The sequence below is a fragment of the Ostrinia nubilalis genome, chromosome 6 (genome assembly GCF_963855985.1).
Source record: "Ostrinia nubilalis chromosome 6, ilOstNubi1.1, whole genome shotgun sequence".
Lineage (NCBI taxonomy): Eukaryota > Metazoa > Arthropoda > Insecta > Lepidoptera > Crambidae > Ostrinia > Ostrinia nubilalis.
This window is the reverse complement of record NC_087093.1, coordinates 10,114,965-10,140,617: the sequence shown is the minus strand read 5'-3', so window position 1 is coordinate 10,140,617 and position 25,653 is coordinate 10,114,965. Positions and strand designations below refer to the sequence as shown.

Here is a 25,653-nt window from a genome sequence, read left to right as displayed (position 1 = left end):
GCTCAACTCGCTTTGTGAACCAGCCAAGCGATTTCCAAACACGCTCGCATCTCTAATCAAACGCCGACAGTCTACTTAGCTTATGAAATAAGGACAAAACATTTTAATAGACTCTTCATCTCTTTAGTTAATTGCTAGAAAGTGGGGCTTCATTCCGCGGTAAAAATGAAATCAGTCCTCTGACTTTGCCTGAAACTAATAAGAGATTGTAATAGTTTCCTATTACAACAAACTAGTTGACGGTTTATTTTATGGATACAAATAAATAAAGTATAGTACTACGATAACTTTGCATTTGCTTACACCAATGCCTAACCACATCCCTACTGATCTTAGTAAATCATCATCATGACTGATTCCTACAGCGATTGTCCTCAAAAATCTCCTCACTATACCGTGCTATACCCTCCCCAACTATAAAATATGCAAAGCCAATCAACCAAGTCGGCGGCAGAACATCTTTAATACCAGACAGTCGTGTTACATCACGCGTGCGGAACAAAACGCGCCGTAAAAGAAACAAGCTGCATTCAGAGACAAGTCGCGAAGAAACACCCGTATTAATAAGCTTTGTGCCGCTGCATGCGACCGTACAGCTTAGCATACCAAGCTATACACTGCTGTGTCTTATTCAGTTGTGTTAAGAGCTATTTTGCAACAAAAATGTACAGCCTGATGTGCTTTCGACCGAACATTGGCAGCGAGGCAGATTCTGTTCCGCTTCAAACAAAGACCCGCTAAAAGTCTTTTCCACGCGCTTTACTTGCTTGATTTTTAATGCATTCACAAAACTTTAACTGTTATGCAGATGCTCTGTTTGTTGTTGGGTTCCTGTTTTATCTATACTAATATTATAAATACGAAAGTTACTCTGTAGCATCTCTGTCTTTTTCTTTGATTGTTTTGTTTTCATACCGCTAGTTTAAGGTATTTTGTAAAAATTCAATGTAGATAGAGATTATTAGACCACAAAAAGAGCTACAACTTTGATTCAATAACCTAAAATTTTAAACATTTTGTAATACATTTTAATGACATATTTCATGACTGAAATCCCCAGAAGTACCTAAGCTTAATATGTAAAAATAAGGAAATGCTGCTAGTAAACCAAGAAAAAACCTTATTTTAGGTTGAAACGCCTACTTTACTAGCCCATCTTTTGATTTGTCATTTGTTATAGGAAGATTGATTGCTATCATCTTTTCCCCATCAAATCTTTTTTCACGTTTTTATTTCGCGCAAAAAACCTACTCAATCTGAGGCATATGTTAGCAAAAGTGCGTAGTAGGAATAAGTATGACTTGAGACATATTTAGTGAATAGTTAAGTTAGACAGTTTCATGAAATCATTCTGGTCTTCACTACAGGAGCAGGACCCTTTCTAATTTATTACAATAATTTTAAATGCAATTACAAGAATATAATAGAATCATTGTTTATTTGCATATAACATGGTATACAGTTGTGCAGAAACATGATTTATTATATTCTGAGTTGTTTCAAGATGTTGGGATATATTTTAGTTCCTTTAGTTTATCGTCTTTAACATAAATAAGTGGCTAAGAAGATAAAAGGACGGCCCGAACTTATCCGACGTCATAACTTGGCAGCGCCAATAAATACTCCGAAAAACCCAGTACCAGGTGAAAGTACGGAAATTTATTATAGAATGTTTTACTGGCGTTCCAAGTTCCTTAATCTAAAATCGATAGAAACAGCGGCGAACAAACTTGTGAATACTACCCTAAGTTCCAAATCGAAGAAAGTCGGACATTTCGTTCGACACCTGTGTAAAGATACGCTCCGTTGATAAAGCTAGTTCTCGAGGCAAAAATGAGATAAAGCGAAACCTTTACACTGAAGTCACATCTTCCAGCGACGCGAAAAATAATCCTATAGACGGTTTGAAACGGCGACAGTAAGAAAGCCTACGGAGCGTGAACTTACAAAACACGGACGAAGGCGCATCAGGTTACACACTGTCTTATGTAGATGAGACAAGTGCGATTTTTCTACGAAGATGTCTACTCAGTCATGCTTTCGACTGTATCTATAATGCCACCGTTTTAGGGACTCATTTGGAACGACACGGAGTGAACCAATCTGGTGTTATTTTAAAATCTTCTGTTTTCAACTTCGCTGTTGGATTAAAAATATTTATAAGATTCGAAAACACGAATAAAATGCCACTTTGTGGACATTATTGCTAAGCTTTTTTTGTGTTTTTAAAGTACTTTTAACATTGACAATAACTTAAACAATTTAAGAGTTGGAATTTTTAATTGAAACGTTTTTTCATTGAAATTGACATTAGCTTTAGGTTTACTATAAAAAATTAGCTTTTTTTTACAAAAAATTGTAAAGAATAAAATAAAAACTATTAGACCGATTTCAAATATTCTTTAACATTTTAATGTTAAATTATCGGCTATAGCGAACCAAAAGTTTTGTTCAGACTCGCTTATAGCTACCTAATAAAGGATGTTAGACTCGATTGTTGAAATTCTAATAGCCAATAGCCTTATCGTAACGTATTTACTATTTGGAATCGGATTATTGTGTCAAGCGCGCTCTAAACCAAAACCAGTCGATTGGTCAAATCGATTATAGCTTTGAGCTTGTTAATAACGACCAATTAACTACATATCGACGGGTTAAAATATGACAGTTACGTTCAACATTTGAACCTTTGCTAAAATTACGATTTAAGTGACGATTTATAAGAATAACGAACAAAGTTTTGTTTGTTGAACTGAAAAAAAATAATGACATTAATATACTAATACTTTTGGTCTTAACTACAAGTCATGAAATAAGTTTTAGTGGTTCTATTGAAGTTTTCTATAAGTTTAAAATTATAATAGTGTAATAATATAACTAACACAAACACTTGTTATTTCTTCCCAAAATCATGCATCTTCATTATACGAGTACTTAGAGAAATTAATGAAAAAAATTTAATATCACAAATGAACGAAAACATTTAAATTAGTAAAACAGAATACCAAATATTCATTAACATTAATATCAAAAACAATCATCCAATTACTGGATCTTGGCATTAATAACCACACGTTCAGTCATTGAAACTTGGCAGGCCAACGGAAGCCTTAGGCCTAATTGGTTTAATAAACCTGGCTAAGATCCGATGAAATTGAATGCACAGAGCTACCAAGTGATGCAACTAGTACGAATATCACGTTTATATTGCTTAGTATTATCACTATTTTTCAGAGAATGTGTAAGAATGGATGTACTAACGGGAGTGAATAAATGCCTACTGGGTAAGCATGTAGGTTATAGGTAGCGAATACAACCCTGATTGCATCTCACATAACATCAGCTGGGCCAGCATGCGCGCCGTGATAAAATTTTATCGATGATTTAAGACGACAAATGTATGGGCTTATCGCGTAAAATGATAAAAATGGCGTGATAAACGCTTATCACGGCGCGCTCCTAGGCCTACAGGTGTGGTGAAAAGTTGAACCTGATCTCCATATTCCACGCGATTATGAGCGATTTTTGCAGTGCATTTATTGAGTTTTATGTGTCGAGTATAATAATAAAACACATAGAGACAGCAATTTCCGAAACTACGTTATTCGATGCTCATAAAAATCACGTGCTCCGTGCAATTGATCAATAAAGTCGTTAAATAAAAGCTATACAACATGACGTTATATTTTAACAAAATTTTATTTTAAATTCGAATGAACTATACCTGGGTTCCCTTAATACTTTAGTGTCAGCTTTAATTAATCCAGAGCTATATGCGGAGCTCTTTAAAATAATCTGGAAGCCGTGAGCGGGCTATTTAATGCTTTTTATCAATTAACTACAAATTTTACGAAGCCCTGAAAGGATTTAACGGAGAGACGCAGCTGATGTACGCCGTGCGCTTAATTGAGCTCTTTTACTTACGCTTATGTGACAGTAGAAAAGTGTCTAGTAACCTGAGGGTACTTAAATACACTTGGATTTGGGTTCTAATGCATTCTAGTTGAAATTACGTGACCACTTTCTTACGTTCTTATAAAAAAATCGATGTATTTTTATCGAATCAAAACTTGCGACTGTAAGTGAATACGGCAGCACAGTGTGCAAGTACAGGTGAAATCATGGCACGTCGTACATTTAGTCTACACGATTGTCACAGAGGTACCTTCTGTACGTTGCTTAAAGGCAGAATCGTACTCACTCATACTCGAGTTGCTACTAACAACACTAGTAGATATCGGCTGAACAATTGTATTATCCGGCCCGAACACGAGATATCGTTTCAGAATACACTGTCCAATGGACAATGCTTGTTACCTTCATAAATAGGGTTTGATTTACAATGCCATTGGTATTAAGCTGTACAAAAGCAAAAGCAATTCCAACAAACAAAAATTACGTAAATCATAATTACTACTCATTTCTAGGCTGTTGAAAACGTTGAAAAGTTACGGGGAAATCAAAGATGAAACACGCAAACCCATGCGGGCCCTTCAAATAATACTTGTTCACTTCGAAATTTGTTTTAAATGTGAGGAAAATAGGAAAACGACTTTCTAACATGAAACAATAGCTTACAAAATAAACAATGAGAAATGTAAGCAAGATCAAAGCATTTAGGGATAAAAGACGATCTGAGATTTGGACAAAATGATTAAATGTTTGTAAATTAAACATCGGGGATAGATGATTAAGGCGAGGATTACAAAGAAGTGGAATTTTGATGTTATGGGGGAGCGATTTCATCAATATTTCTTTTTTTGCTTTGACAGAAAAGAATAGATGAAACGCAATTACCTCGACAGAACTCGACGCAAGCTGTTTCTTTCTCGCTTACGTAGGAAATGGGTTTGGTTTGCGCCCTCTTCCCACTGGTCTAGTGTCGCCCCCGCCCCCAGTCTCCGTACTACCAACAATGACCTCGTATTTTAGACGGAATTGCTCAAATACGGAACAGCGAAAACGTGGAATAGTGTTTTGTAATTCACAATAACGTACACTCGTACTTATACCGAGATAGTAGAACTTCTGGGATGACTTGCCTCAGAATTTATAGAACTGAGTAATGTAAGGAAACTAGAAGGTTTTGTTGTTATGTGCCTCAGGAGTGTATCTGCTCTCATTGTTAGAATGGCTTTGCTCTAAGTTACGTGAAATTTCAACTATGGTGAAGCAAACCATGAGACGGCTTACATAACATTAATTGTAACTGTAATCGCAATTTAGGTTTCAATAAAACGCTTCTGTACTGTGAGGAATCTTTCGATTAATCTATCTACTTTATTAGTATTTACTATTTTCGTATCACCGTATTTCGTATAATCACAAAATTAACTCTATCTCCTAAACTGAACAAAATCGTAGAACGTACATTGGGGTGATTTAGATATCACCTTGATGTAAGGAATCTAAATTTTTGCTTTGAACGATAACTCCCTGGCCACTCTGTATAACTCCATGTCAAAATCATGATCAGGCTTATCACAAAGGTATACTTAAAAATACTGGAATCATTATTGTAATTCAAATAATTTATCTGTTCTTTGTTTGTAGTTGGAAAGTTCTGATTTTTTTTTATTTTAACTATGCATGGGTCAATAAAAAAAAATGTAATAATCACACACTAGCTTGCTGGTGAGATAAGCTGAACTGTATAATAACTATTGTAACATCTACCTTGTTGTATTACCTTGTCTCGGTGAATAAATGATCTTTTATCTTTTTATCTTTTTTAAAAAAGATAGACGTAATTAGACGCCAACGCCATCTCCATCAAAGGTTCCATCTCAAAATTTAATACGTATTTTTATACTTCCCTCGTTATTTTCATGTCCTATTATCGGCGATTTATTATTTCCACTCGAGCTATTAGCATTGGATCCTTCATTAGGAAGAATCCTATTAAAATTAAGGTATTCTCAAACCCAATATAAATTGTTTTGAGCTTATTGATGGGCACTTTACAATTTCGAGGGGTCCGTCAATTAGAATTAAGTATGTTTATGTAGCTACTAGCTTTTGCGCACGGCTTCGCCCACGTGAAATTAAGCTTGTCACAGATCGTTATAAATAGCTTATGTATATTGTTATTCTGATGCATAAACAATAATACTGTAAAGTTTTTAGTGACCGACCGAATATTCGTTTTCGTTTTCGTTTTCGGCCATTTTCGGCCAAAAAATGGACATTCGGCCATATTTTCGTTTTCGGCCAAAAACCAGCCGAAGCTTCGGCCAAACCGAATATCAAAAATACGTGAATAAGATGGTGACGTTTATCGTTCCGATATCTTCGGGAGTGAATCTGGTGCACTCATGGTTCCAATCAGACTTGAACGGACGCGGTATTGTCACACTCTTTTGAAGTTGTGAAGTGAGGTTACGTTGTAAAGGGTGTCCAGCGACAATTTTCCAAGTTCCAAATTGAATACAATAAACCCAAAGAGTTTTCATTAAGTTTAATTGTTTCAAAATAGAGTCTTAATGCGGATTTGAAATACGCCATGAGTCACTGGTTGGGAGCCTACAGAGCGTTCGCAGTTGAGCAATAAGTATTTGAAAAGTATTGTCGAATGATCGATGAATGTCTGACACCACAACTGCAACTGCATCCCGGTTAACTACGTAACTCTATTTCAGCAAGAAGATGTCTCACCACACATGGAGAGTACCTCGATGGAGACACTGAGGACTATTTTTTTTTTTTCAAATAAATGATCAGCAAGTACAGGGACATACCCTAGCCGCCTCGGTCACCAGATCTCACACTATGCGACTTTTTCTTGTGGGGGGGATATCTCAAGTCAAAAGTTTACAGCAAACAATTCTTAAATAATTCAGGTTCTGTAAGAAAATATCCGCCGTGAAGTTGCAGGAAAATTATTAGCGCGATTTGCTCTCGCATAGTTGCGAATGTAAGGGTCCGGCTGTGAGAGTGCCTATAGTAAAACGGGTATCATTTAAAAGACATTGCCTATAAAAAATTTAATCCACATTGTTAAATTCCAGTTTGCATTAGTAATAAATAATAAAAAATCATTAATTTATTTGTATTCATTTTTGAAGTTAAAAAATCCCCACTGGACACCCTTTATTTCTTCTTCACTTCCCAATATTTCAATATACATCGGAAATAATATTCTACTAAGAATTCATGATTATTTTTTTGTGTTTTAATGCCGGTTTTCTAAAATCAATCTATCAAAATCAACTGTCAAACGTCATTATGTTTTTGGTCAAAACATTAACGGTTTTCAAAGTTTTTACATCATTTCAGATTGAAATTTGTTAGTTGAAGGTAATTTTCGTTTTCGTTTTCGTTTTCGGCCGAAAATGAGACTGCAGCCGAAGCTTCGTTTTCGTTTCCGTTTTCGGCTGAAAATCCATATTCGGTCGGACACTAAAAGTTTTATCAAAATCCGTTGAAAGTTTTTGCGTGAGATACATTCTTACAAACTTTCGCATTTTTATTATTTTAATGTAGCTATTAACTGAAAACCTGGTTAATGAGGGTTTGTTATATTTACTCTTACAGCCTTTAAAATCACTACCCAAGGGTAAATAGTCTAGAATTATACAGAAATGTTTATTTACGTTACATGTTGCTTCAAGCGTTTTATATTTAGGCACTTTTTTTTATCCACAACGAGGAAGCTCTTGGCCTGTCCTGTATCTCACTTAAGCTGTCTATTTTTGCAATTCTCCGAAATTTTGACTTGTTGTTGACATCCATATTGCTAATTAAAAATGGAGCTTACAGTAACGTGATAGGCCCCTAAATCATCCATCCATTGTACAAAGCAAACATAGCCAAATGAACGCGTAATATTGGCCAGAATTATGGATGAAAATGGGTTTGACGTCGCAAAATGTGGTCGCGCTCGATTGAAACACACACAGTACAAATAGAACAAATACCTAAAACAAATACTTAATATCATAAGCTACTATAGCGTTTCAGTGCCTGAGGTAAGAAAGCAGCACGGTAGGGGTGACATTTTTTTTTTAAATTTGTATTGCAAAAATTACTAATAGTCCCGTTAGTCCCTCGTGGTAAGCTAAATATAAATATGCTTGTGTTACGAGTGGGCTCACCACAATAGTCGAGCGGCTCGCGGCAGTGAGATTCGAACCCGCGTTGACATTGACATTGAACAGAGTGATGCGGCAGGTACAAAAGACACTTAACTTCAGTGATATTCTATTTATTGAGAAGATAATTTACAACCATGCGCACACACTTGAATGGTAGGAAAAAGAGACCATAGAGAGGGGCCATAGAGCATACAACGCTTCTGGGTTGCCAGATATCGTTATTACATTTTTACCATACACCCGCCCCATTGAAATTACATTTCAATCTTCAAACAAAGAAGTTAAAGTTATTAACATTACAACTTACATTTTGCAATATAATACTTTAGCAATGAAATACACATACAGAAAATACTTAACAAGAAAGAGATCAATTAAGGTAAGTAAGTTCAACAAACCTAAGCGCTCTTGGCGTCATGCATAAGTACAAGCTCTTGGCATCATACATAAGTACACAACCATAAGGTGTCCTACGAGCTATAATTGGCTCCGTGCACGATTACAGCGCCAACTAGCGTCCACAACTTTGTGGGCTCTGTCACATTGACATTTAGGTCGTATATTTGTGAAAAAATATCGAAATGAAAAAATAACAAATATTTTCAACTAATAAATTGTTGTGATACCACGATTTGGGTGGAAAAAAGGTTTTGAAATCATTTTGGTCATTCAAATCAAATGAGGTAAGTCCAAAAAGTGTGTTTAATTTTGATTGTGTCAGGGTTTGTTTACTTCATTTATAGTTGTAGTTTTACAGTAAAACAAAAAGAAAAAGCTACTTTAACGGTTTCATTATATAACAGTAAATATATTTAAATGTTTCTGTGTCGCTAGTAATTAATTAAATATCGTTTTCAGATCGAAATGAGTATCGTTTTGAAGACCGGGTTTGTGAGAGTTACAATATCAAATTCCAACCACAAACCGTATTTAAAGGAAAGTTGTTGGTATTGGCTGGACAAGTCCGAGATGTAGAAGAATTAAGAACAAAACAAGGGCAGAGTTCAATAATTCACGCTCTCATCATAAGGCAAACATCTGTGCACAACAACTACTGTGACTCATTTTTGTACTACCACGTTGTATAGTTTAGTTATTTCCAAATTGTAAACGGCTATTAAAACAGCCCTATCGAAATACAGTCCACTCTTTTATTTAAGTTCCCAGTAGGACCCTTTTCATGCGATTAATTAATGATATTAAAATGTATTATGTAGAATCGCTTTGCCATTGACAGATACATCTGATGACAGAGCTAACATTATTTCTACTTTTGACCACCATGAGCGCTGCGATAGATTATGTCCCCCCCACCTAGTACTTCGCACCCAGCGAATAGCCTACCAGTTACATACTAGTAGTAAACAAGTTTTCCTTATTGTAAATCCTTTAAATATAACATGTAATTATGTATATGTTACAGGAAATGTATGAATTCTAGGAATTGTATACTATTCCTAGGAAATGTATACAATTCCGAAGCTATTTAGGAAATGTATAAAATATTGCTTCAGAGATTTATTAATACGCACATATCCTAGGAAATGTATACTTTTCCTAGGAATTTTATAGAATTCCAATATTGTATTAGGAAATGTATAAAACTAAGCGGCACAAGCGCGGTCGCGTGATCGAATGCCCCTCGGTACGCCTAAAAGTTCATTTAGCCAAACCACATTGGCCGATAGACTTTTAGCTCACAATTATTATTGTTTAGCCTGACAGCTGTTGTTTTCGCACTATTATACTTTGGTCGAAAAAAATATTTGCCTAAAATTTGTTGGCATACCTTTCTTTCGGCATCACGCATATTACGCTGAAGTATTGGAAATCCCTAATTTTAACATCTCTTTTATTAAACTATTATTGGCATGAAGGTTTTAATACTCCTGTAGCTGGATAACAAAGTCTCGGTTAGGTTAGGTTAGACTTGCGACCTTACACATACACAGCTGCCGCGGCGCGGTAGCGCCATTTAAGTTTCGGGGAACAAAAAGTGGCGTAATAAAAATAATTTTGTGTAAAAAAAAATATCTTAATTACATTTCCGATTGATGTTTAGGAAATGTGTAATTTTCCTAGGAAATGTGTCTAATATAATTACCATCACACATTTCCGGGTGATTTTAGGACTTATACACAATTCCTAGGAATTGTATACAATGACGTATTTCATACATTTCCTGTAACATATACAATATTTAGTTTAATACACAAGATAGTATACACTCATAGTGTAGAAACAAATCAAACTATGTTTTTAATAATGAAAGTTAAACAAATACATAATTAACCTTTTAACTTTTACAGTTTAGGCAGTAATTATAAAATTACATTTATCAGTTCTTAAGTTAATTATTTTGCTCAATAGGCAATGGGACAATTTTTGTAATAGGTCGAGAATACAAACCAGTTTTAGTTTTTACAACAACAGCTCGAATATGATTATCTTTACCTTTATATAATTCAACTACACGACCCAATGGCCAAGACATTGGTGGCTGATTATCATCCTTTAATAAAACAATAGTATTTAACATTAAATCTGGGTTTTCTTTGTACGATTTATACCTCATTTGTAATGTATTTAAATAGTCAGTCTTCCAACGCTTCCAGAAGGTTTGCCGTAGCTTACATATTTGTTGATATACATCCAATCTATTATCAGGAAATTCTGCAAAATCACCCTCTGGAAACGAAGTCAGACTGCTCCCAATTAAAAAATGAGCTGGCGTGAGACACTGCTCATCACCATCCAAGTCTCTCAATGGAGTTATTGGTCGACTGTTTACAATAGCTTCAATTTGAGTTAAGAGAGTATACAAATGTTCATAACAAAGTACAGTGTGTCCTAACACTCTCTTTAAATGATGCTTTACAAGTTTTACAGAGCTTTCCCATAACCCGCCCCAATGAGCTGAATGAGGAATTATAAACCGCCATTCAATACCTTCAGAAATTACATAATTTGAAACTTGTTCAAAATCGTTCTTAAACATGTTAAATAACTCATGAAGCTCATTTTTTGCCCCATGAAAAGTAGTACCATTATCACTGAATATTTTAGCACATTTACCTCGTCTAGAAATGAATCTACGCAATGCATTTAGAAATTCCTTAGTAGTGAGATTCGACACTAGTTCGATATGAATAGCTTTAGTACTCAAGCACACAAAAAGGCAAATATAACCTTTAGTTATAATAGGTTTCCTTATACGAGCAACTTTGACAAACAGCGGTCCAGCAAAATCTATGCCTGTGAACAGAAAGGGTCGAGAAGGTGTAATACGACATTTGGGTAGGTCAGCCATTATTTGTGAAGCAGTTTCTGCCTTAAACCTGTAACAACGTACACACTTGTGTATGAAATGACGCACAGAATTTCGAGCGTTTAGCGGCCACACAAATCGTCGTAAACTGGACAAAGTCGTCTGCGTTCTAGCATGCAACAACCTCTCATGCTCATACCTAATCAACAAGTCAGTAACATGACAACGTGCTGGCAGTAGCAATGGAAATTTTTGATCAACAGGGATATCAGCATAACGTAAGCGACCACCCACGCGCAACATTCCTTCGCCATCTGAAAATATGTTTAAAAACTTCAAAGACTTAGAACCTGAACCAAGTTCCGAGGAAACATTACCATTAGCATTTTTTTGAAAATGAGCATGCTGCACGCATTTGATGATACAACTTGATGCTTGATTAAGCTCCTTACTTGTGAGAAATTCAGTGATTTTAGATTTAGCATTTTTCATATTGTTAATAAATCGACGTACATAAGCCATGACTCTAACCAATCGACTCCAAGACGAATATCTCTCAAATAATTCAAGAAAATCGTTTTTAGTCTCCTCAAAGGTAGGTAGTGCTACACTTGGCATGTCATTACAAGTGTCAACACCCACTGAGTCATCCTGAGAAAACACTTGAGGTGAATGAAATTAAATCCTTTTCTTTCATGCACACAACATCACACACTGTCACTAAACACACTACACCACATAAATTCACGACACATAACCGACATAATACATCCACACATCAAACGCTTGTTAGTCACAAACACCTTTATAACAATAATTTATTTTACATTTACAAACCATACCACACACTACACATTCCAACGCAACAAAACCACACAACACAATATACCATAGGTTTATTAGTTAGTAAGTGCATTGATTTGTTACTTAAGCAACTTATTGTTAAATAGTCAGCAACCCATAACTTGTACCACACACTAACTTTCGAATACACCACTTACCTGGACGCCCGGTTGCGGACGTTTTTGTTATCTACCTCTTAAATTCAATTATTGTAAATTCTTTAAATTTTTATCAGATATTGTAATTGGCTTAACATAAGACCATTTTATGGGGTGGAGGGTTGATAACCTGAGATACAGGATTCATCCTAGTTCAGGTGTCAACCCACCATAGCTATAGTTGCATTTTGTATATACCTACAATTATAATTGTTAATATTTGTGTTCTATGGTGAGAAATAAAGAATTATTATTATTATTATTATTTTCGGTTTACACTTTTGTGTCTCAGCTCATGGCTGGTATCAGAGGAGAACACGGGCCTAAGCCAAGTGCAATCCCGATTCAATATTCGTACCTAATTTAAATTATTATGTTGCTGCGTTTGTGCTGGTGGTAGCTGTCTTAATTGGTTAGGGGTTTCGTAAACTTGCAAAAATTTTCTGACTATTCTACAGGTGTTCAGGACAACTGCCTTTTGGAGTGATATATAAGTAAGTGGTGATAAGTTGAGTGAATTTATTGACTGGTGTAGTTGTTTCGGTATAACGCCTGTTGTTGACAAAACAATCGGAACGATGTTAACTTCATTGAGACGCCACATCCGCCTAATTTCATCTTTTAGATCCGTGTACTTAGACAATTTTTCTGATATGGTATTTTGCAAGTTATGAGTGTTGGGTATAGCGATATCTATTATGGTTGCTGTGTGGTTATTTTTATCTTGTAGAGTGATGTCTGGTCTATTATAGTGTGTAGTACGGTCAGTGAGAATAGCGCGGTCGAAGTAGAGTCTATATTGATTATTTTCGAGAACAGGTTCAGGTTGATATTTGTAATATTATTATTAATGAAGCCAAGGTGAGTCACTTTGAAAAAGCCAGTTAGGTCCATTAAACCATAATTTGCAATTGGAAAGATCCTGTGGTTCCAAACCACGTGAAGCCATGTCAGCAGGGTTCTCTGAAGACTTTACATGAAACCAATTGTCTTTAGGAGACAAATTTTGTATTTGGCCAACTCTATTCGATACAAAAACATCTCGTCTAGCGGGATCACTCTGTATCCAACACAGGGTAATCATGGAGTCAGTCCAATAGAATGAGTTCTCAGAACTAATATTTAAAGTTTTGGAAACAGTGCTCATAAGCTTAGCAAGCAACAGTGCAGCGCAAAGTTCTAACTTAGACAGAGTGACAGGTTTGAGAGGAGCAACTCTTGTCTTCGCACATACTAAGTGGACTGTAGTTTTTTCAGGACAACTGCAGCGGATGTACACGACGCAGCCATACGCCTTCGTGGAGCTATCTGCGAAGCCATGAAGCTCAACCCTCTCTGCGTCAGTATTAACCATGAGACGAGGCACTGAAATGACATTCAAGCATTCAAGATTGGCACAAAAAAATTTCCATTTAGATAAAATAGCGTCAGGCACCTCAGAATCCCAGTCAACGTTTGCCTTCCAGATATCTTGCATTATCAACTTAGCATAGACTGTAACTGGAGCAATAAAACCCAAGGGATCATAGACCTTAGCAATATCAGACAAAATATTTCTTTTAGTATGACTAGTGGAAGTATATTTAGGTACCTCGACCTGAAATTTATCTGAGTTTGGCTCCCACTTCAAACCCAGCGTTTTAATACAAGAACCTTCTTTATTGTCAAAGGAAAAATGACATTTTTCAAGTTTTTCAGGAGGAAATTGCGACATTAACATTGAGCTATTAGAGTACCATTTGTGCAATTCAAACCTTCCTTTAGCTAACAACTCTTGCAACTCATTTATGGTATTTAATGCAGAAGAAAGATCATTCTCGCCATGCAAAATGTCATCAACGAAGGTACTTTGAAGTAATGCCTTAGAAGCAGATGGAAAATTATCACCTTCATCCTCAACCAATTTCACCAATGTCCGTGTAGCAAGGTAACTGGCTGATGCTGTTCCATATGTAACAGTATCCAGCTGAAGACACTGTATATCATGCGATGGATCATCTCTCCACAGGATGCGCTGAAGTGCTTGATACTGAGGTTTCACTCGAATTTGCCTGTACATTTTAGTTATATCAGACACAAAAACATAAACATAGGTACGAAATCTTAGAAGTATGGTAAACATGTCAGGTTGAACAACAGGACCCACAAGAAGTACATCATTTAAGCTCAAGCCCGTAGAAGTGGGTTGAGAACCATTGAATACAATTCTAAGCTTGGTAGTAGAGGAACTTTCCTTCAAGACAGCATGATGAGGCATGTAATATTCAATTTCATCACTTTTGTGTGGATTTATATGAACAAAGTGAGCTTGGCCAAGTTTAAGAAATTCCTCAATAAAAGCTTTATAGGCCTTAAAAAAGTCAGAATTATTTTGGAATTTTTTCTCCAATGACATAAGACAACGAAAAGCAACATTGTAAGAATTACCTAGTTTTGGTAGAAGTTCTTTGTTTATTGGCAAATCGACATGATACCTTCCTTCTTCATCCCTGGACACAGAATCAAGGTAGCTCTGTTCGCACCTTTTCTCCTGAAATGACAACATATTATCATTAGGCATTTCTTCTAATTGCCAAAATTTTTTAATGTCGTTATGTAGGACAGACAAATGACATTGGCTTTTTAAACCCGAAACATGTTGACCTACCACAGACAATTCACCACAAAATACCCAACCAAATTCAGTATTTATTAATGTGGGCATATTTGGACCAAGATCGATCTTGTCTTCTCGAAGACATTTTGCAAAACATGAAACACCAAGAATCATATCAATGTCCTTAGACACATTGAAATTAGGGTCAGCTAAATGCAAATGCATGAGAGATGGCAGTGCCTCTTTAGACACATTGACCATTGGTAAAGGATCAGTAATAAAATCTAACACACCAAATTCTGAACAATATTTAAAATCAGAACAGTTAGAATAAACTGATAGTGCAACTTTATGCTTTATTTTACAAGTATGATCTCCCACCCCGGCCACAGTTTGACTAGCATCTTCAAAATTAACACAGTCCAATTTATTAGCAAACGCAGAACTAATATAATTCTTTTGGCTACCTATGTCCAAAAGCACAGTGCAGTCATATCGCTTACCATCACTGTCACACACATTCACTAATGCAGTGGGCAGAAGGGACACTTGACATACAGAGGTACTATTTTGTGTAACTATTGAAGATGTCATTACAACATTACTCGGGGAATTGATGTGAGAATCATTTGAAGTAGAGCTACGGGCAGAAGTCTCATTACATGTCTGCGAATCAAGATGTAATAAGTGATGATGCTTTTGTAAACACTTTTTACAGACAATATTGGATGTGCAATTGCTAGTACAATGTTTATCTGATAAACAAACAACACACAAATTAGTTTTGTTAACAAATGTCTGTCTGTCATTGGGACTCAATTTAATGAATTTAAAACACTTGTAAGTTGAGTGATTTTTGTTGCAGTACAAACAAGAAAATAACTTACCATTTGCACTTCTGCCGCTGCCAACAGTCACATGACTAGTGCTCTTTGCCGGAGGCACGACCTTTGTAGTGCTCACTGCTTCATCACGGCATAGCATATCTAATGCTTGGCAGCGCTGCTGTATAAAGTTAAGAAATTGTTGCAAACTAGGGAAATCACTGGAATCTCTTTGCAATTCAAAATCACGCAAAGAACTGTAATCAATTTTTGTTGACAAAATATGTATGAGAATAATATCTTGCAAGTTTGAAATATTCAGTGATAATAGTGAGTTATAATACTGCATAAATTCATTTGTTAATTGTCTTAGTGTATAAGATTTACAATTGACTTTATGTAAAGACAAAATGTGTTGCAAATGATAATTAGCTATAAGAACCTTATTGTCATATCTTGATGTAATCGCAGACCATGCCTTCACGTAGTTTTCGTTCGTACATTCCAAAGTCGTAACCAAAGAGGCAGCTTCGCCGACCAAACACGACTTCAAGTAATAGAACTTCTGCACGGGACTTAAATCTTCATTTCCGTGTACCATAGTGACGTATAAATCCTTGAACGACAACCAGTCTCCATAACTTCCACTGAACTTGGGCAACGATATCTTGGGAAGATTCGGTTTATGCTGACGTACAGAGCATCTTCGGATTTGTAATTTATGTCATTGTCACCCCTCCCGTGCTGCTCCCTTACCACAGAGAACTGACTCAGTTAAACGCTAAACTTATAGTGTTTATCTATACTAGAAGATACAAGGTACATTATTTCGTCATAATATATCGTCACGCGACTCGTGGAAATCCGGTAACGAGTCACAAACTATTTCGGCAAGAAATTCCTTTTACCAAAATCAGGAATCAGGAAAATTATCTGTAAATTTTCCTCCTTTTCCTTCTGTAACTATTTAGTCCTATCTCGATATTACCGTTTAATGGTGTTTCATAGAAGTGGATAAGTCAATGTAGTATGTTTATTCGCTTCTAATACCGCACATAGCACCACATAAACGTGTTGGCTGCTTTCCTACCAACGATTGAACGGAGTCGATATTGAGTTTCGTACGTACGCTGAAATAACGTGCAATCCGAGTATGTTTGTCTTTCATTTCGAAGTAAGTGTGCCCTGGATAATCTTCCGAGGAGGGAGGTATGAGAAGTGAAAACTAAGCCTTATTATTTTAAAATATTCACCTTAATTCGGCTCTGAAATGTCAGTCACGACGTTACAAGATTAAAATATTAGAGCTGACCCAGATCTCGCGAACAAGGGAACTGTGGGGTGCCACGCAAAATATATTTTTCTCGCGCAGTTTTTGGGGATTAAGTTTGTCATAGTGTGCATGGTGAGATATGAGACTGGTGAAATATTTGCGTGTTGGCGTTAAGTTCGGCTTAACAATAAATCGTCTGACAAATAAAAATATTTACTTTACATTCGGACTAATTAAATAATGTTATTTTGCTAGCAAATTAAATATTGTATGTAGTTGGAAGCTATTTTCTATATAATTAGTAAATAAAATGCTGTGTTTAACGATGTAATATAATTATCTGAATTTAAAACACTGTAACTATTTTCAAACAATAAATAACTGAATGGAATACTAAAATAGGATTCTAAAATAATCATTTGTTGCAAATGCAAATAGATTATTAATAAGTGCTTTTACACGTCCCAGTATTACTTTAACGATGCCCGACGCAGTTATAGGTACCATACAATTAAAAGTTTAAAAGTTGACTTTACAACGATTATCCCTTCATTATTTTATTGCTACATATTAAATGATCTGAATAATAGAAGAATAAATCAACAATCCCATTAGAACCAATGTCCAGTGAGTACGGGCACTGAAACAGAACGATGCTAAACAGAAAGGAAATTGACAAGCATTCAGTGTGAGGTTACTAAATGATTCCCTCTGTTTGCCAAGGGTGCCCTCTCAGACGCATAACATTTTTCATCATAATTATGAATGGTAATATTTATGGCATTGGTTTAGATGCCAATAAATGTTATGCCTAGAAATCGTTATTAAAAAAACAAGAATACAGAAAAAATATATACTAAAATATTATTATAATAAAAGTGGTTATGGCAAAAAAAATTATGCCTTATGATTTATACTGTATGAACGTTATGCGAAATGATGAGTATGGCAAAAAACTTTATGCACTCTTAAATTATGACAATATTTTTTATGCAACCGAATATGGACCCGTTTGCCAACACGTTGGCAACATATTCAAGTATTTGAAAACGACGCAGTTATCTATTGGTTGAGATTGTGAATCTTGTAGCAATTTTGTCTTTCTTCCATTACCCATAAGGAAAAAAGGAACCGTATAGCTCTGGAATCCGTCTGTAGGGTCTGTTACCCCAAATCACGTGAAAAAGTCAAAGATACTATCTACAGCCCTTTGAAACTGAAAATCATGCTTCAAAGTCAACGCTTTATATTTCTGACATTCTCAAGTAAATAATTTTATAACTCTAGGCTTCCTCGAATTTGGCCGTCCAGGGATCGATTACCAGATGGGACACACAAATTGAAAACTCACTTTGTGATTGTTACAGAGTTACATCTGTAGATATTCTCTCGACTAACATACGTCCCGTACCCCAAATTCGTAGAAAACAGGTAAGGATTTATTACTTTCTCCGAAATTGTAAACATTGGAAACGAATTTTACATTATCTAGAGCCACTGTGTCGTTAACAATGCTATTATTACCATTTATGATAGGCGTTTTCTTTATATTTTTTATCCACAAATAATGAAGTTCCTCGTTACGAATGGTTTTAAAGAGAAACAATGTTTTCCTTGTATTTGTTCCGTGATTGAAATACGAATCGTTTTTACTTGATTACTCAGATATTGTATTTCGATAAAGAAATTCTAGAAAAGTTTCTTAAAGTTTTGGAAATCTTAGATATCAACGTTTCGTTGTAAAGCGAAGTTTTTGCTTAACTTAAGAAACTACAATACATTATGACAAGTTTTCTCAATCGTTTTTATAAACGATGTTATAATTTACCTGTGTAAAGTTCAAAATCTATTAAATAAAATCGTCATCTTGTTGCAAAATAATACTGTACCTACAGTCGACTAATCAATTTTTGTTGTAAAATCGCACCTCTCTCAACAAAATAAGGATGTACATCGTTTAACTTGACGTATTCCCATCCATACATCAGGTAGGTGTATTTTTAACACCTGAACGTCATCTGTTACTAGAGTCGTAAAGAGCGAACATTACGGCGCGGCGTATTCGGAAGTGCCTGCACACCTGCAATATCAGCCGAGATGCCCCGAATTTTCCTCATAAACGATATGAGGTTCTTCAAAAACAATGTTGCATACCCCAATCTGTTGCAGAAGGGAGGATAAATGTATGATGTTCTCAAGTTAATGAACTTGAGAACAATGTCAAATAACTTTCTGAAGCGAAACGGCACTCAACATTAAATAAACCGCACTTTCCGCGACGCGAACTTTAAAGATTTTCTTCTGACACAATCATGGTCCCAACAATATTGGTGTTATTTGAAAGCCCTATAAAAATCCTTAAAAAAACACATTTGATTTCTTAATAAATGATTAACATATACCATTAATGTGACTTGAAAAAAGACCTCACTTTGGGCTCACCTCTGGCATCAATTAGACCAAATTTTATGGTTATAAAACCAAATAATGATCACACGTGTCCTCTTTAACAGATGGATAGCGATTAATCCCAACTTAACAGTTTTATAGCCATAAAAATTGGCTCAAGCGTAACTATAATACTTATTAGATTTAATCTCATGTTGCAATACCCTAGCAGGGTCCATGTTTTGGCTCTATGTTTGTCTATATGTAAGAACTTTTATATACCAACATTGGAGCAATAATGAATTTGAATTTGAATATCTATTTTTTGAAGAAGTGACTCTGGATCCTTCTAAAGACACATTTTTGGGGTAAAAACCTTTCCTTTAATGAAATGAAGTTTAGAACCAGGCTTTTAAATGGTGCCAATATTGGTGGGAAGTGGGAATGCATACGTTTGAAAGTGCTTGTCGCGGGAGGTGCGATTTATTTAATGTCGAGTGTATTATCTCTCGGTAAGTTCGGATAAAATTGATCTAAGTATTTTTGTGCGCAATGTTTGTCATGTAATGTGTTTCTTTATGAATTTAGATAAATCGAATTGAGACTTAGTTACTTGACTGCCACATTAAATAGAAATCCACTAGATATTCTCATTTTAAAACTTAAGTCCTCGCATCGGTATGACAACTTACCCTAAAATACCAAAATTCACCTAAGCAAACAAATTCTTGGCGAATATTTATAGACGTGTCTTATACTTTATTCAAAGCTTAGATGCATACGCTTTCCAGATAGAAATTTAAACCTGCTGAAATCCGAATATATCCTTTTATTATCCACTTATGACAGCAAGAATAAGCTTGTCGTGCCAATTTGCTTACTTATTTAATCTGAAAATTGTAATTCTGTTTTAAAATAGGATCAAAAATTTCCATATTTTCTCGTACTTTAAGTAGGTACCTACACTCGTTTACAAAAGCAAAGGTACGTGAATTCTAGGATGAGAGGAAAGTAGTTTGTCCGTAAACATATTATCCCTAGAATATTATACTTTTGGGGAATTCGGAGATAAATGAAAAGCTTTTATGGGATAAGCTAGTTCCACGAAATGTTAGTCTTATCAGTTATCACTAAAAGATAAGTTCAGACACTGATACCCAACAATACAAAAAAATATCAGAAAGATTGTTAAAAGCACCGTGGCAAGATGCCATTTAATTGTAATAGGGTACATTTTAGAAAGACTTGAAAACGTTCAAACGAAAGTAATCAAGGATTGCCAGTGATAATAAACATTCTGATCATTCACGCGAATTTTCCCGTCAGTCACAAGCTTAACTCGTGCTAATTAGTTCAAAACGAGTTGGCTTGTTACTGATAGAAAATGCATTCAATCCTGCACTTATAGAGTAGGTAGGTATTCTAACTAACACTGCAGCGAAACGCGAACGAACTTGCATTCTTGTAAACGAAAGGGAATCAAAATAAATAAAAACCAGATATCAATCCAATCCAGTAACAAAAATTGCTATTGAACCACAAGAATTACGAAATCATATATTCAAATTGTGGCTAAGCACCCTGGACACACTAACATTTATGCTACTAATATTCTCCACTATATTCTAAGCTATTCTTTTTATCAACCACATAATCATGTTCACAGTTGCACGCAGCATGAGCAAACAAAATTAATTAAGCTACCATAATAGCTACGTGATTAAGATTACAGCTAGGATATTAAAATTCTTCATATAATAATTTAATCCTGCAGCCACCCACCCGCCTTCCCCCTATCTCAGCGTTAACTTGGGGCTATGTGTGGCATAATATTGCAACACAGATTTTCGGCTAGGAATTATGTGGGCACTTTGAACAATCTAGGGTGGTGTCAAAGGCAGCGGCAAGCGTAACCTACTGCGATGGGTTAGGTGACAACTAATCAATAGTTCTATCATAGCTATGGGAGAACGCTCTATGGAAGTGCAAGGGTGTACACTATGTATAAATTAAACACTTGAAACGTAGGCAGAATAAATTAAAAACTAGGTAACTATAATAGAGCGAAAATCTATGGTTTAAAAAAAAGGTGAGCTGGAAAAAGTTGTTGGCTTTGGCTTTCCTGAACAAGGATCATAAAAAAGTGCATAGCAATATGCACATTTTTGTTGGATAATTTATGAACCATTCATCTGACACTGGTAGTTCACGTTTAAAAAAATACACAGCATACTGTATTTATTATTTATTCGAAACATTCGCAACGCTTAATCTATTCATAAATTCGTCCAATTTAAAACGCACGAGATGCGATTCACGGAACACGGAATCGCCGATTCCGTGTTTGATGCACAATTGTTTCTGTATGAAGAGCCAATAAAAAGCCAAAGTCATATTTCCCCGGCCAAATAAAAACAATCAGACCATTCGTTTTGAAGTGTCAACGAGTCCACAGAATCGCCATCGATCCCGAATACGGTGAACTTTTATCAATCTGCCCTAATTTCCTTACAGTGCGACCCGGAAAAAAGTGTTCGAAATTAAAATTTAATCTAACCCTGTGTGCTATTATAAAACTCGCCTACTGTTTAGGATCAATTTACTAACAGCTTGTTTTCAAGTTTCCCTGTAACTCCGTGATAATTTTATGAGGTCTACACACGAAACATCAAGTGGTTAGAGTGAGTTAAGTGTATTTCGTATAACCTGCACATTCCTGCCTTATAAATGGGTGGAAAGTGAACTGCTGAAAAAGGTTAACCCAGATTCTTTGCGTTGGAGGTATGTTCATTATTGTTATTGTTTTTCAATTAAGGCTAGTAGTCCAGTAGAATTAGCTTTTAAATCGGAAATAATTCCTACAAAAGATTTTATTGCTTTAATGGCTTCATTGGTTGCCCATTAAGACTCTCCTAAGTTTTCGACTTCGACGGAGTCGTGCTTAAGTGGTGGGGGCCCCCGAAAGGGGCGCTTTTTCGGTTTTCCAGTTATACCGCGTAAAGGACTTACCCTATCGAAAAGTGGTCTTCCTGATGGTTGAAGGGCATTTAATTCTGCATTAAATAAGACCAAATTCATATGTTCTGAACAAACTGTTCTCGTGCAAATGTTCTGCAAAGTAGAAAATATGTGTATAATTAATGACCCTCTCCACGTTCAATGGCTCGTTACCCGCAGGCTTCCAAGTCTTGAAAAGGAGCGCCTCAACCAGTGTAACCCTATCAAGGCATGCGAGCTGGATTCGCCGATCCTTGTTCGTCCCAGCCGTTCCTTAACTGCGGTTGCTGCACCTCTTCCTGGCACTCACCTAAACGACTCTGTGTTACCTACTGTGGCTGCCCCTCTTCCTTGTATCCTCCTGCACGACTACGTTGCCTAGCCGTATGCCTGGTCTAAGGTTTGACGCCAAAAATCAACAACAACAAGTTCATATTAAAACGCTGAAGAGTTTTTTGATTGTTTGTTTGAACGCGCTAATCTCAAGAATTACTAGTTTGATTGAAATAATAATTTTTGTGTTGAATAGCTCATAAATTGAGGAAGGCTATAGGATATATACAATCACTCTACGACTAATAGAGCCGAAGCAGTAAAGAAAAATGTTGCAAGCACGGAAAATAGTATTTAAACTATTTTCACGCGTGCGAAGTTGATTTTGTGGCGTCGAACCTTGGACCAGGCATACGGCTAGGCAACGTAGTCGTGCAGGAGGCTGCAAGGAAGAGGGACAGCCACAGTAGGTAACACAGGGTCGTTCAGGAGAGTGCAAGGAAGAGGTGCACCAACCGCAGTTAAGGAACGGCTGGGACGCACAAGGATAGGCGCATCAAGCTCGTAAGCCTTGATAGGGTTACACTGGTTGAGGTGGCCCTTTTCAAGACTTGGAAGCCTGTGGGTAACAAGCCATTGGACGTGGAGAGGGTCATTAATTATACGTATATTTTCTACTTTTCCGAACTTTAGCGCGGGAACGGTTTATCCAAAACATTTGAATTTGGTCTTATTCAATGCAGGATTAAGTGCCCTTCAACCGTCATGAAGACCACTTTTCGATAGGGTAAGTCCTTTATGCGGTATAACCGGAAAACCGAAAAAACGCCCCTTTCGGGGGCCCCCACCACTTAAGCACAACTCCGTCGAAGTCGAAAACTTAGGAGAGTCTTAATGGGCAACCAATGAAGCCATTAAAGCAAAAAAATCTTTTGTAGGAATTATTTCCGATTTAATCAATTTTTGTGTTTAATTCTACTGGCCTATAGGTATTTCTGCTAAAGTAGGTATTTCGCGCTGTCAATTCTTCGCCGAAGACAGCGCGCCAAAGAGCTCCCGCCACAATTTCCAGCTACACAGTATAGAAATACGCAGTTGGTTTGGTTAGGTTGACTTCCTTCCCTTCAAGCGTCACACTCACAACACTTTCTAATACAAATCATATCCAAGTGATACAAATTAAAACACCTTTCAGACTTTTTGGGAATATATTCTAGAATCGAATAAATATAAAATATAACTGCAGAAGTAAACACGGTTCAAAGTGGCCGTGGCGTCGCCCGACCTTCTGGAAGTTCTTCGCCGGCTTAAAGAATTTCAAGATTACGTCACCCGACCTATCGGTAGGCCCTTGGGAGCTTGAGCGATTGGAAAAACATTTTATGATAAGTTGCTCTTAGTAGCGATTATTTAGAGCTTGATTAATAAATTATAGTTGTTGCAATTCACGAAGCTTTGCATGTGGTTAATAACATTAATCACACGCATCAATTTTGTTCAGTCTCTTTGTTTATTAATAAATAAAAATGTTATGCTAAAATTGTAGAAACATGTTTGTTTGTATTGGTCTGGGTGTTTTCTTTCTATAATATGTATGACGTATGTACGGGGTTCTGTATCGAAAATTACTATGAGCATCACACGCGGTTACCTGCGTACCTCTGTGCACTCATGGGAGTTTAAGCAGAGGTCCCTAGAGTTTGACTTTGAGCTTTTTTTATAGTCCTTACGAAGCAGACTGATGGGAAACTGCACTGTCTTGAATTCGAAAGGGTAATTTGACGGTGTTAGGGGAATTCTAGGAATAAATACAGAGACTCCTCATTGAGATTGAGACATTTCAATTTGAGATTTCACTTGACATTGAACACAATCTGACATGGAGTTTTCAAACACGTAAAAATAAAAAGTAATTAAATCAAAGGCACTAAGTAGTATTGATATCAACTTCGAAGAAAATGACTGCCAAAATTACTTTCTACCCGTTCCACACGTCACACAATTATTTTAAGGAATTGTTAAGCTAAATTTCAAGTAGATTGAACCAAGGAATCACTTTGTCCCATACAAACTTTGCCCCCTTTTTTCACCCCCTTCATTTCATAACCCCATTTCGGAAAATCTTTTCTTATGAGATGCCTACGTCATACAAAGAACACACCTTCCAACTTTCAGGTCTCTACGATATCCGTCAGTCATTTAGGACAAAGCATTTTTATTAGTTGTCCAATACTCTATCGTTCCAGGTATGTCATTGACAGGAGGGCGCTACTATCTTAATGGCTTATTCATTAGTCCCAACTTTATGCCACTTGACATTTAAGAATCGTTTGACTTTAGATACCTAAGCGATTTGATATTTTTGATATTCGGAGTCTTTTAATGAAATCAAGTTCTGAAATAACTTGAGGTGTTGTACCCGATCAAGCTTTTCATTGCAGGACAGTTAAATAGTTTTATTATATGTCTGTTCGCCTGCGTGGAATTTTTCGGTTTTTATATAACCTATTACACTCAGATATAATGTGGCTTTCTATTGGTAAAAGATTTTTTAAAATCGGTTCAGTAGATCCCGAGATTACCCCTTACAATTTAACAAACATACAAACACACAAACTTTACCTCTTTATAATATTAGATATAGATAGGCAATTTGAAACCCTATTTTGTTTTATTCTTTTTTTATTTTAAATATTTCACAATTCATACTAATATTTACTGTAAGTAAATGCTAAATAGTAAATATTAGTTTGGATTGTGAAATATCCTACTAATATTATAAAGGCGAAAGTTTGGATGTCAGGATGTTTGTTACTCTTTCACGCAAAAACTACTGAACGGATTTTGTTGAAACTTTACAGTATTATTGTTTATAACCCAGATTAACATTATGACGATATGTGGCAAATAAATTTCAATAAATAAATAAGACGTGTCTA

At 36.0% G+C, this 25,653-nt stretch overlaps 1 protein-coding gene and 1 long non-coding RNA gene across 2 annotated transcripts in view; one reads left to right on the top strand and one right to left on the bottom strand.

Moving 5' to 3' along the window:
* LOC135072823 (protein O-mannosyl-transferase TMTC2-like) overlaps positions 1-25,653 on the top strand; it is a 113,886-nt gene that overhangs the window by 69,127 nt on the left and 19,106 nt on the right. The gene's annotated exons all lie outside the window — the stretch shown is intronic.
* Positions 14,012-16,458, bottom strand: LOC135072594 (uncharacterized). The gene is made up of 4 exons (XR_010257463.1): positions 16,226-16,458; positions 15,847-15,964; positions 14,791-14,893; positions 14,012-14,414 (listed from the first exon to the last, which is right to left on the bottom strand). It is a non-coding gene; the product is annotated as an uncharacterized LOC135072594 (long non-coding RNA).